The sequence below is a fragment of the Macaca mulatta genome, chromosome 6, assembly GCF_049350105.2.
Source record: "Macaca mulatta isolate MMU2019108-1 chromosome 6, T2T-MMU8v2.0, whole genome shotgun sequence".
NCBI lineage: Eukaryota > Metazoa > Chordata > Mammalia > Primates > Cercopithecidae > Macaca > Macaca mulatta.
In genome coordinates, this window is record NC_133411.1 from 147718189 (window position 1) to 147732115 (window position 13927).

Genomic DNA, 13927 nt, shown 5'->3' on the forward strand with positions numbered 1-13927 from the left:
CATTATACATTAATTTTCTCCACTGCCTTCATACTTTTCATTTTCTGCTTCTTTTGGGGGTGGGGGGGATACATATTTGTCACTTGCCTTCCTTTCCAAGACCCAGGGGATCTCATGACTACTATAGTTCAGTTATAGTTTCTTCCTATATAGGTCGTATTTCGTCTTTAATGTAGACTTGACTTTAACATGTATACTTATACAAAAATGTGTAAAGGCAAAGGTAATCTTTTAAAATTTACATACACACATACCCTTTCCATAAATGAGATTTATATACATGCTTATTCCCCTGATTTCCCTCCTTCCCCCTTCCACCTGCCTTTCTCCACATTCCACATCCTCTCCCCCTAAGAACCAGTGTTACCAATCTGGAATCAATAACTGTATACTTTCCTCTGCCTGTAGGTTCCTGCTTCCCTTCCCTCTTTGTGTGCATATATATATATATATATTTTTTTTTTTTTGCATAAGTGTTTGCCTGATCAAAAGTGAGATCATTGTTCACAAACCTGTATCATCTTATTCATCAGTAACTCATAGAAATCCTTGCAAGCCTTCTGGTTTACCTCTAATTCGTTCATTTTATTGCTGAGTAATAGTTCATGGCATGACTACACTATGTATTATTTGACCACTCTCCTCCCATGTGTTGTGTGTTTTTATTTCTGTGTGCTAACAGTAGGTGTTACTCATTTAAATTTTGCTGATCTGATGAGTGTGAAGCAGTTATTCATTATTACTTTTTTTTTTTTTTTTATGAGACTGACTCTGTCACCCAGGCTGGAGTGCAGTGGCATGATCTTGGCTCACTGCAACCTCTGCCTCTTGGGTTCAAGTGATTCTCCTGCCTTAGCCTCCCAAGTACCGGGGACTACAGGTGTGCACCACCATACCCGGGTAATTTTTGTATTTTTTAAGAGATAGGGTTTCACCATGTTGGCCAGGCTGGTCTCGAACTCCTGGCCTCAAGTGATCTGCCCACCTTGGCGATTCTTGTGCCTCAGCCTCTTGAATAGCTGGGATTACAGGTGCATACCACCACGCCCAGCTAATTTTTGTGTTTTTAGTAGAGTTGGGGTTTTACCATGTTCACCATGTTGGCCATCCTTGTCTCAAACTCCTGACCTCAAATTATCCTCCCGCCTCAGCCCCCCAAAGTGCTGGGATTATAGGCGTGAGCCACCTCTCCCATCCTGCTCATTATTACTTTAAGTTGCATTTCCCTTGACCACTGTTGAATTCAAATAATTTTTTTAATATACTTGTAAGTCATTGGATTTGCTCTTTTATGAAGTGTCTGTTCGTATTCTTTGCCCATTTTCTACTGTCATGTGTATGTTTTTCTTTGCCGGAGCTCTTGGTATATTATAGCTATTTGTCTTTTGACATTGCGTGTGTTCCCCCCCCCCCCCACCTCCCTTTTTTATCCTTCCTAGCTAGTGGAAGTATATACTTTTTTAAAAAAAAGTATTGAAGTTTTGTTTTTATTTTCAGGTACATGTGTTTATCTTGTTTTGTGGCTAGAGGATTTTCTGTTTTGGGTTAAAAATGTCTTTCTCACTTAGATTACTTACACTCACATAAGTTTGGGTCAATCAGGGTTAAATCACAAAAGCAGAACAACTAGGAAAGATATATAAGGAATTTATTATAGGGATTTGACATTTTACAATCATGGGCACAGATTAAACAGTTTATGTGAGGCTGTTGCTTTTATATTTCTTTTCTAAAAAGGGAGAGGACTTTTCAATTTGGTGTTTCTAGGAAAGAATCTTCACATTTCAAATGAGGGTTTGAAATAAATTGACATATTTCAAATACAGATTCCTTTGCAAAAAATGTCATGGGTAATAATAAATTGCCTGACTTTGAGTTTTTGGATTTAAAGAAAATTCTTTTCACATAGACCATTTTAGTTGTTTAAGATCAAAATTCATTTGACCTGGATGAATGGAAGAAGAAGCCCAGTCATAGAACTGGGTTAGTGAAGGTTTTTGGAGCCTTTCCTGCTATAACATTCTATGATAAACCTTCCTTTCACAATTATCATTGACATTACATCTGCAAGACTTTCGTACTTGTAAGTAGTTTTAAGAATATTTTGTTTTTATTTTTTTACCCACATCTGCAAAAATGTGTGTGGATATCTGTGAATTATTTATGGATATACAAGTTTCTGAATGCAAGCACTGAATGTGACTCTACATGTATTCAAGTGAGTGGTTCTTTTTCTACAAGTAAGAGCAGTCAGTACAAGACTCAAAATCAGAGGGGGAGCCAAACTTAAAAAAATCTTTGACAAGAAATGAGCTAAATAATGGCTTTCTCTTTGAAATAAATAGGGGCTATTTTGTCTTGATCTGGGGCTATTTGCCTCCATTTCCCCCCAGCTGAACACATGTACTTGTGTCTGTACACATACTTTCTTACATAGACTTAAGTGAAAAGTATAAATGCTTGAGAGCTAGAGAAACTTAAGTGGGAGAAGGAAAGGAGGACAGAACAGTTCGACAAACTCCTCAGACTGCAATAGTATAAAATATAGAAATTATGTGGTACAGTGAAAATAGAATAAAAGATTTAAAATGCAAAATTGATTTGACCCACTAAGCCTCTATATTAGAAAAACATTTCCCAATAAGCCTCTCCGTAGACATTTTTCAGTTTCTTCTTCTTTGAATAATTTTTTGTCATGTTACATTGTTTCCCCTTATTCTCTGTAGACACGTTCATTTAAAAGGGTAATGATGGCTTATATAATAATGTCATCCTGTGGATGCACATCTGGTGTACTTCATACTCCATGGAACATACACTTTGAGGGATTTTCCTCCCAGCATTGGTAATGTATTTTCACTGAACTCACATCTTTTGAGTACCCATTATAATCATTGACAGATACTTTCCATTTCAGAGAGAAAAAAATATTGGGATTTAGGGTGTGAAGAGCAAAACTGGTCCACTCAAACACCAAACCCATGACTGGCTTTTAAACTGTCATTTTGCTTGTTTTTGTTTTGAGACGGAGTCTCACTCTGTCACCCAGGCTGGAGTGCAGTGGCACGATCTAGGCTCACTGCCACCTCCACGTCCCGGGTTCAAGCAATTCTTCTGCCTCAATCTCCGGAGTAGCTGAGTGGCTGGGACTACAGGTGCTGGCCACCACGCCCAGTTAATTTTTGTATTTTTAGTAGAGACAAGGTTTCACCATATTGGCCAGGCTGGTCTCGAACTCCTGACCTTGGGATCTGTCCACCTCAGCCTCCCAAAGTGCTGGGATTAGAGGCGCGAGCCACCGCGCCCGGCCTAAACTGTCTTGTTTTAAACCAAACAAACTAACCAGCCAGCACTTGTGTTTTCTATGTATAGATATTAATATAATTGTGGCTGCAGGAAACTGCAAATTTACCAGTAGATGCCCTTTACTTTCACTGAGAGAAAATTCAGTTCATACTGGGTTAAACTGGTTTTTGTTTTTTCCTGTTTCCTAAAAATTTGCATCTAGGTGAGTTTTATCTTCCTTTTAAGAAACTTAGAATGCTGTTTTACCAGTGGTTTTTAGTTGCTGGCACTTGCCTGGAGGTGTTTGGGGAGTCTACAGTTTGGTACAGTATTTGGTGGGTGAGACAAGGTCTTTACTTTGTCACTGTAAGCATGTCTCTTTCCTTCATGTAAAAAGAGCTGGAATAGCAGTAAGAGTTGATTTTTGGTAGGTACTTTCCATTTGGGTTGGCTAAGTAAAAATGGCAGTAGAATTTTACTGTCTGCCATTTGACAGTTTTTGTAGTTTGCCTAAGTAGAGAAATTTGAGTTGTTAGCTAGTCTTGATTGTAGTGAAAATGTGAAAAGAAACGTGTGTTATTACTTGAGACTTTGAAGTGCTCTTATAATTACGATTTTTGAAAGAATCTTTCTGAAGAAGGAGAAAGTATTTGACCCTGGAGAGGGAACTAGGGATATGATAGAGTTAATTTTGGGTAGAGAATGAAGGGATTCCAAAATCCTGAAACTTATTGATATATATTTTTTGAAATATAACCCTCAAGATGTCATTTCTTATCTTTAATATCTGTTAAGATGGGAAGTAGGTAATGGCTTGGGGCTTTTATTAAGATTATATTGATAGCCATGCCACATAGTTTTTAACAAAACCAGCAGTTCTACTGAGATTTCTAACAGTGTTCATTAATGAACCTCTTATATATGAACGTAACAAACCTTATAATAAGACACTCTTTTGTAGTGTGTGAGGGAGTAAAATTAACATTGTCAGTACACTGTGATGGTGCATTTCTTTCTTTTCCTTTTTTTTTTTAAAAAAAGAGACAGGGTCTCACTCTGTTGCCTGGGCTGGAGTGTAGTGGCCGTGATCATAGCTTAACAAAGCTTTGGCAAAAGGGTAGATTTTACTAGGGTAAATTGGACTCAAGCAAGAGCGTTTCCCTTGTCTGCCCCATATTTTACAAGGTAGAAACTGGATCTGCCTTTCTGTGCCTAATTCATGAGAGGAAATCCTTATTGAGACTTGAAAAGAAAGCTGTAAATATGGAAGTATTTTAGAGAGAAATTATGTATCTTTTCAGAAAATAGTTTTAGACTAGAGATTAATAATGAACACTTGAAAGTTGTCATGGGAACTCCAAGGCTGTCTTTAGTACATTCTGGTGAATGAATGATTCCTTTCATGTTTTTCCCTCATGCCCCAATCTGCTGCCTGTTCCTCTCGGAGAGAGTTATTTCTTCTTTTTCACTTGACCATTGGTTCTTACCCTTTGCCTGCCCTTTAAATACATTTCTTTCCTTTTTTTTTTTTTTTTTAAATCTCCCTTAACAGCCTTTTTCTAATAGTGGAAGTTACAGGTTTTTCTCTGCAGAACAAGAAAAATTGCCAGAATACATCTCTTTAAGTCACTGCTTTGGTCTTCATATCCTAGCCATCTTCAAAAATCTGGAGTGACTGCTCTTGTCAACCATGTTAAATCTAAGCTCCCTTCCTAGCCCCAGAGGCTTCTTGTCATTTGGTCCTACTTTGGCTGAGCCCAGAGTAACTTCACTATTAATGGACATCATCTCTCAGATTACTGTCTCTGGCCTTCCCTGTACCCAGCCATATTGAAATCCTGCTGTTCCTTTTGTACCAGACTCAAAACTAATTTATCCACTGCATTCTTTAAAAAAAAATTTTTTTTTAATAGAGATAGGGTCTTGCTGTGCTGCCCAGTCTGGTCTCCAACTCCTGGCCTCAAGCAGTCCTCCCACTTTGGCCTCCCAAAGTACTGGGATTACAGGTGTGAGCCTACCACTGCATTCTTAAGTGCCTTCCTATTTTCTAAATATCAGTAATATTGATGGCACTGTCCATTCATATTTAACCATCAAAACATGAAGCATGATACTGTTAATGCATACAGGTTAAATGATTTATACAAGGTCCCACAGCTAGTAAGTAGAGGTGCTACTTCGAACCCAGCCTGGCTCCAGTATTTGAGCTCTTAACCACTGTGCAACACTGTAAGGTCTAGTTGAAGTTAATAGTATATTAGATTGACAGTACCATAACTTACAACTGTAATTCCCTTTCCAGCATTTTATTTTGAAAAGTATCCATATAGAGAGGCTGAAAGAATTATACAATGAACACCCACATATGAATCCACTTCTTAATTCTATTAAATGTTTAAATATTTCCTTTGAGACATATTTAGCCATCCCTGTATCCATCTTATTGTTTTGATGCATTTCACATTCAGTTGCAGACATTTGTACATTTACCTCTAAACACTGTCCCATATGTGTCATTAATTAGAGTAATTTTTTTTTTTTGAGACAGGTTCTTGCTCTGTTGCCCAGGCTGGAATGCAGTGATATTCCACTGCTCACTATAGCCTTGAACTTGTGGGCTCCAGCAGTCCTCCTTCCTCCCACTTCAGCCTCCTGAGTAGCTAGCAGCACAGGTATGCACCACCATACCTGGTTAATGTTTTTATTTTTTATAGAGATAGGGTCTTGCAATGTTGCCCAGGCTGGTCTTGAACTCCTGGGCTTGAGTAATCCTCGTACCTTGGCCTCCCAAAGTGCTAGGATTATAGGTATGAGCTCTTGCGCCTGTCCTAGTATTTTTAAAGATAAGTTTTATACATAACGAAATGTACAAATCTTTACTATTAGTGAATTTTGATAAATGCACATACCTTGTAACCCAAACCTCTATCGTATTGTAACCCAAATAATAAAAGGATATTATATGAGATAAAATTATATAATATCCTTTTAGTGGAATATTTGGCTTTTTTTTTTTTTTTTTTTTTTTGGAGATAGAGTCTTATTCTGTCACCCAGGCTGGAGTGCAGTGGCACGATCTCGGTTCACTGCAACCTCTGCCTCCTGCATTCAAGCAATTCTTCTGCCTCAGCCTCCCAAGTAGTTGGGATTACAGGCACCTGCCACCACGCCCAGCTAATTTTGTTTGTATTTTTAGTAGAGATGGGGTTTTACCACTTTGGCCATTGTTGGTCTCGAACTCCTGACCTCAAGTGATCCGCCCTCCTCAGCCTCCCAAGGTGCTGGGATTACAGGTGTCAGCCACTGCGCCCAGCCTTTGGCTCTCTTGTAGTTCAAGTACATGAGTTCTGCATTCCCCTCAGAATTAACCCCTGCTTTTCTGGTTGTTCATGAACTTTCACTGGTTCTTCAGTTTATTACATTGACTTAAGAACAGGGCCATTTCCACCTTATTTACCAGCTTACTTGGCATGGAGCATATTATGATTGATGGGCTTGTTGTAGTCATCATTCTCAATTCCTAGTATACATGTATTTTCTTCATTGATTAAAAATTCCTTTGATATGTCATGTTTCCAGTCATTTTCATGAATCAATCTGACCATATTCCTGTTAATTGTCCAATAACACATGATTTGTTCAAGTGACTTTGATGTTGAGGGAATGCTTCCCTTGATACCTATCCTTTTTTTTCCGTGACTGACACTTTTTAGGTATTGTTGAAAGATTTCTTAGACTGGTTTAGGAGGAAAGGATGGTTCTGTGAGTCTCATCTCCATCTACATCCATTCCCTTGGTGATCTCATCTAGGCTCATGACTTTAAATACCTGTATTCATGGATGATGACTTCTAAATTTATGTTTCCAGCCTGGACCATTCCTCTGGACTTGTCATCTCTACTTGGATGGCTAATAAACATTCTAACTTTAACATGTCATATATTGAATCTTAATTGTTCTGCATCCCCCACTTTCCTAATGCGTTCCACTCATAGTCTTCTTAATCTTTGTTAATATCAGGTCTTGGTATTCAGTTAGTTAAAATGCTGGTTACAAATAACAGGGCTCGGGGCAGTGGCTCACGCCTGTAATCCCAGCACTTTGGGAAGCAGAGGCAGGTGGGTTGCTTGAGCCCAGGAGTTTGAGACCAGCCTGGGCAACATGGCAAAACCCCATCTCTACAATAAATACAAAAATTAGGCAGGTGTGGTGCTGTGCACCTGTAGTCCCAGCTACTTGGGAGGCTGAGGTGGGAGAATCGCTTGAGCCCAGGAGGCAGAGGTTGCAGAAAGCCAAAACTGCAACTCTGCATTCCAGCCTGGGCAACGAACAGAGTAAGACCCAGTCTAAAAAACTAAACAAAAAACAGAAGAGAGTCTAGCTTTTCATTAAGTATATCTAATCCCCAGACTCCCATCTCAATTTAAACTGAGGATGGGGTGGTGTCTGTGTGTGTTTAAAGATTGATATAAAATATTTGAAAGGTGAGATCTTAAAAATATGATTTTCCAGTGTGGTACCTCTGATACGGAAGTAATTGATGAATAAATCAAAATACTGATTATTGTTTTTGGAAAGCCAGTAGATTTATGTTTTTACTGGAAATATGTTTGTTTAATAATTTTAGTTATAAATTAGGTGATGGATTTGGTGGGAGTGTCAGCTGAACTTCAGATAAACCGTTTATAGTTTGTCCTGTTCTTCACAATCTATCTGACTCCTCACATACCTAATTCAAAGCAAGCACAAATTGAGTGTCTAAATGAAAGCACTTATGCAATATAATGCTTTTTGACACTTTAGGAATGCTGCATCAAAACTAAGAAAATTCCTGACCACCTGCTGTTAGATTTTCATGTGGAATAGTAGACAAATCTTAGACTGGCAAGGTTTGTTTTTGTTTGTTTGTTTGTTTGTTTTTGATACGGAGTCTTGCTCTGTCTCTGGAGTGCGATGACGCAGTCTCAGCTCACTGCAGCCTCCACCTCCCGGGCTCAAGCGATTCGCCTGCCTCAGCCTCCCAAGTAGCTGGGATTACAGGCATGTGCCACCACGCACAGCTAATTTTTATATTTTTAGTAGAGACGGGGTTTCACCGTATTATCCATGCTGGTCTGGGCACCTGACCTCAGGTGATCCACCCTCCTAGGCCTCCCAAAGACTGGCAGTTTTAATACAGTAATAAAATGGGCTCTGGTTGTTGGAAGTTGACAGCAAGTGTCAGAGAGCTTTTGCACACACTGGCTTGAAGGGACTATCAGGAGAGAAGAGGGAGATGTGGTGATGTGGTACTGTCCCAGTTACCTGCAGGAGTATGCTGGGGATGGTATATTCTTCTTCTTTTCTTTCCCACTGCCATTTTTTTCTCCTGGTAAATTACAAGGGAAAATAGAGACTTAACACTGTCAAGGCACTTCTGAACACTGCCTTTTTTTTTTTTTTTTTGGAGACGGAGTCTTGCTCTGTCGCCCTGGCTGGAGTACAATGGCATGATCTCGGGTCACTGCAACCCTTCGGCTGCCAGGTTCAAGAGATTCTTCTGCCTCAGCCTCCTGAGTAGCTGGGATTACAGGCATGCGCCACCATGCCTGACTAATTTTTGTACTTTTAGTAGAGACGGGTTTTCGCCATGTGGACCAGGCTGGTCTGGAACTCCTGGTCTCAGGTGATTTGCCCACCTCAGCCTCGCAAAGTGCTGGAATTACAGATGTGAACCAACACGCCCAGCTCTGAACACAATTCTTAATGTATGCGCCACATGGGCAATCCTTGCATGGAATAGTTACTATTGCCTGATGTTTGTGTCTTTTTTTTCTATTTGGATCAAAAACTGGCAGAACATACTTTCACATGAAAGGTCACAGCTTTCTTGTGGCCAATTCTATGGAATCCCAAGAGAACTGGAATGAAAGATTACTGGCTATTCTTAAAGAATTCTACATTTCTGAAATGTTTGCCATATCTTCTACGCCCCAATTCACATTACCCACTCCCACTTAAAAACAGCAAGAGAGCAACTTTTATTAAATGTATGAAGGGTGTTGGGGACTTTATTTGGTCATAGAACTGGAGTGAGTGCTAATTATTAAAAGTAAAAAGGGTACATCTTAAATGGCAGGTATTCTTGGTCTTTTAAAAGTGAAAGCAAAATGGATAAATGGTATTTTATACTTGAATCTGTACACTTGAATCTGTACAAAGAGCAAAGAGAAGTGTGGACTGAAAAGATAGCTCAGATGAATGACTGTATTTTTTATTGTAATTTCCAAATCGTGTATATTATTTTGTAGCTGATAGGCACTTAGTTTTGTGGATTTGGGAGAAGCAGGCAGTAAGCCCATGGTCAAGAGATATGGGAAAGTAGAGAAAAGTTGTGGATGAAGGAGATAAAAGGATTTTCCGGCCAGGCGCGGTGGCTCATGCCTGTAATCCCAGCACTTTGGGATAGGCGAATCACGAGGTCAGGAGATGGAGACCATCCTGGCTAACACGGTGAAACCCTGTCTCTACTGAAAATATGAAAAATTAGCTGGCCTGGTGGCGGGCGCCTGTAGTCCCAGCGAATGGCGTGAACCCGGGAGGCGGAGGTTGCAGTGAGCCGATATCATGCTGCTGCACTCCAGCCTGGGCGACAGAGCGAGACTCCATCTAAAAAAAAAAAAAAAAAAAAAAAGGATTTTTCTTGTTGGATAAACTAGATTATGATATTGGAAAGATAATGCCAAGAAAGAAGTTTTCTTGAAGAATCTGGGTCATAAGATCTGATAAGTTCTGATAAGATTGTGTGTCTTTCATTGAGATAGGTTAATTCTGAGCAAGTTTTATAAGGAATAGAGATTTCGGTAATATGGAAGATTACTCTCCAGCTATCACGAAACATACACTCCTGCATGCATTGAACTAATGGATTATCTTTGTGTTTTAAGTTCTCATACCTCTCCTGCCCACACCCCTCAATAATTCTGGCAAATCTGCCTTGGAACCAAATCTGCCACAATTGGAAGGGCTGCTTCCTAAATTAGATGTGATAGACTTAAAGTATATATTTTTTTCTAAGCAAAAAGGGAAATAATAGTGATCCTTAATTCTCAGCCATGTATTTTGTCCTCAAATATAATTGTCCAAAGCTGAGACATCAATGATATTATTTATTTCTTTTGAAAAAATAGTATTATTTTATGATAATGGATAGTACTTGTTGTACTATATAATTTTACTAAACAGGGAAAAGGCATCACTTGATTTTAAGTGACTACTTTATTCAGAAGGAATTTTTGAATTAGAGATTTTAAACCTTTAGAAATTTAGCCTTGATTCATAAAGCCAAACCAGAGTAATATCATATCTAATATTATAGTACATTTTGCAAAACAAGTTACTTGATTATGAGATAATGTGGTCAGTTTTATATCAATATTAGATGTAAAAAGTGTAACAAGGCTGTTGAGGCTTACTGAAAGTTCTAGCTAATTATCAGTTCTCATTTTGAATACTGCACATTAACTTAGAGAAGAAAGACTAGAAAGTGGAGCTTTAGGAAGCAGCACATAGGTCTAACATGTCTTTAATGTGATTACATTCTTTATTTGATGGATCTGTAGCATTTCACTCTCTACATGTTGCTGTTAAAAATAACAAAACAATTTTGAGCATTTATTCTGTGCTAGCCTCAGGACTTTACATGAATAGATCCCCCTGTGGTTGTTATTGCTATTAAATCTGGTTTATAGGTCAAAGACCCAAGGTACATAAAGGTTGAAGGACTTGTCCAGGGTCAGAGGCTCAAGTGTGGAGAAGGGCTCCTAACTGATGTACAACTTAACTTGCCCCTGTTGAAAATCTAGGTGGTTTTTTTTAATGGCTTCTAGAAGGAGACAGTTAAATTTCTGACTGTTATTCAGGCTAATGATTGCTTTATCTTTTTTTATATATATATATAAAATTTATTTTTTTGAAACAGTGTCTTACTCTGTTGCCCAGGCTGGATTGTAGTGGTGTGATCACAGCTCACTGCAGCCTTGATTTCCTGGGCTCAGGTGATCCTCCCACTTCAGCCTCCCAGGTAGTTGGGACTACAGGCAAGTGTCACTACACCCTGCTGATTTTTGTGTATACATGTATTTTTTGTAGAGACAGGGTTTTGCCATGTTGCCCCTGCTGGTCTTGAACTCCTGGGCTCAAGCAATCCTCCTGCCTTAGGCCTCCAAAGTGCTGGGTTTCCAGGTGTGAGCCACCGTACCTAGCTGCTTTATCATTTTAAATGTGTTCTTTCTTAGGAAATTAGTTATTGTGTTATAGATTCTTACCTAAGGAGAACATGTATGATTATCATCAACATTTTACAGCCCAATTGGGTTCTTCTTGCCTGCTGCACAGAAAAAGCCAGTACCCTGAGACAGCAGAAGTAGCAGCAGAGAAAGAGTTTAATAATCGCAAGGCTGATTGAGGTGGATGAGATACCTTTCAAATTCACTTCCCAGAGAATTTGGAGACTAGGTTTTTAAAGATGGTTTGGTAAGCAGGGGCTAGGGAGTGGATACTGCTGATTGACTGGGCTGGGCATGAAATCATAGGAGTGTCAAAACTGTTTCTTGGTATGGGTCACCAGTGTAGGTGGCGTCAGTTGGTCCACTAGAATGCAGTCTGAAAAATATCTCAAACACCAGTCCTTTTTTTTTTTTTTTTTTTAAATTAGTTGGAATCTTGCTCTGTTTTCTAGGCTGGAGTGCAGTGGCATGATCTTGGCTCGCTGCAACCTCCGCTTCTGAGACTCAAGTGATGCTCCCACCTCAGCCTCCAGAGTAGCTGGGACTACAGGCGCACCACACCTAGCTACTTTTTGTATTTTTAGTAGAGACAGGGTTTTGCCATATTGGCCAGGCTGGTCTTGAAGTCCTGATCTCAAGTGATCCACCCGCCTTCCAAAGTGCTGGGATTACAGGCAGGAGCCACTGCACCTGGCCTTTTCTTTCTTAGACAGTCTCACTCTGTTGCCTACCAGTCTTAAGTTTCACAGTAGTGTTGTTATTTATAGAAGCAATTGGGAAAGTTACAAATCTTATTATGACCATTGGCTAACTGACTCCTGAGCAGTAAACAATTATAAAAAGCAAGCTAGGAAACAGTAATGGGCTACTGTTTTAACTATGATTAAATCTTATCAGAATAATTTTAACCTTACCACCTTTCACTAGTTTTACAAAGGCAGTTGCAGACCACGAATGGGAAGAGGGGGTAGTTTTTGGGAGGGGACTGTGATCATCTTTGCTTTAAAGTTAAGCTGTAAACTAAATTCCTCCCATAGTTAGCTTAGCCTGTGCACAGGAATGAACAAAGACAGCTTGTGAGGTTAGAAACAAAATGGAATCAGTTATGGTAGATTTCTCTCACTTGCAGTTTTGCAAAGGTGGTTTCATGCACAACCAGAGATGTTGTATAAAATATTCTTCTTTTCATTCCTGATGTAGTAGAAGACGTGGTTTGTTTTTTTTTTTTTGAAGACGGAGTCTTGCTCTGTTGCCCAGGCTAGAGTGCAGTGGCGTGATCTTGGCTCACTGCAGCCTCTGCCTCCCGGGTTCAAGCAGTTCTCTGCCTCAGCCTCCCAAGTAACTGGGGTTACAGGTGCTCGCCACCACACCTGGCTAATTTTTGTGTTTTTAGTAGAGACAGGCTTTCACCATGTGGGCCAGGCTGGTCTTGAACTCCTGACCTCGTGATCCACCCGCCTCTGCCTCCCAGTGCTGGGATTACAGGCATGAGCCGCTGCTCCCGGCCAGAAAACGTTTTTAGTTTTAAATTGTACTCCTCGTGTAGATGTGTAATGTAATGTAGTAGGTGTTTACTGGGTGTCCCTTGTGTGTTGGAGCCCTGTAGTCTGGTCCCAGGTATGTGATAAAGAGGAAACACCAGCTGTTGAAAGTGCTTGGTTCATTCTTGCAGAACTTCTAGGCTCCACCCACCCTTGGGTCATGACAAAGGTTAGGTCATCATAGAGTTTATAGCATGCTTGTGTAGGCTCCTTACCCTTAGCCTTTATCAAGGGTCCTCATGAAGAGCAACTCTGCCTGTTTTCTAGAACCTCCTTAGAGGGACAGTCCAGCATTATTCCTTATTGTTCCTACAGCTGGCTGCATTTTATAAATAATTCACAGGTTTTTTCACTTAAGTGTCTCTTTCTCCAGAGAAACCATTGTGCTACTTAATCCGATGAAAGCTGTTGGTTTTATTCTTTGCTTTGGCCACCAGGCAGATCCGGGCCAAATTGGTGTATAGTGTATACTAGAAATAGTATATAGAGCAATTTCATTGCTCTACTAGGGCTTTCTAACCCCTTTTTGTAATTTATCAAAACCCATTAGATCTGATAAAATATCTGGACTCACATACAATATTGTATTACAATTTTAAGATGTTCTTGCATCCTGAAACATATCCTGGACCTTTGGGGTTAAGAGTCCTGCTTTTGATCTTTTTATATCTTTATTTCACTATTCTGTACCTAGTTTTATTCTAAGTTTCCTTGACTCTATATATAAAGTAGGTTATATGTAAATGATAAATAACATTGTTTTTAGAGGTTTTGGGTACTGAGCAGTTGCCCTCCATGTATTTGACAGCTAGGCAATGGGAAATGTTTTTGTTC

General features: G+C 39.5%; 1 protein-coding gene across 21 annotated transcripts in view; it reads left to right on the plus strand.

Moving 5' to 3' along the window:
- Positions 1–13927, plus strand: part of CTNNA1 (catenin alpha 1) — a 176981-nt gene that overhangs the window by 93724 nt on the left and 69330 nt on the right.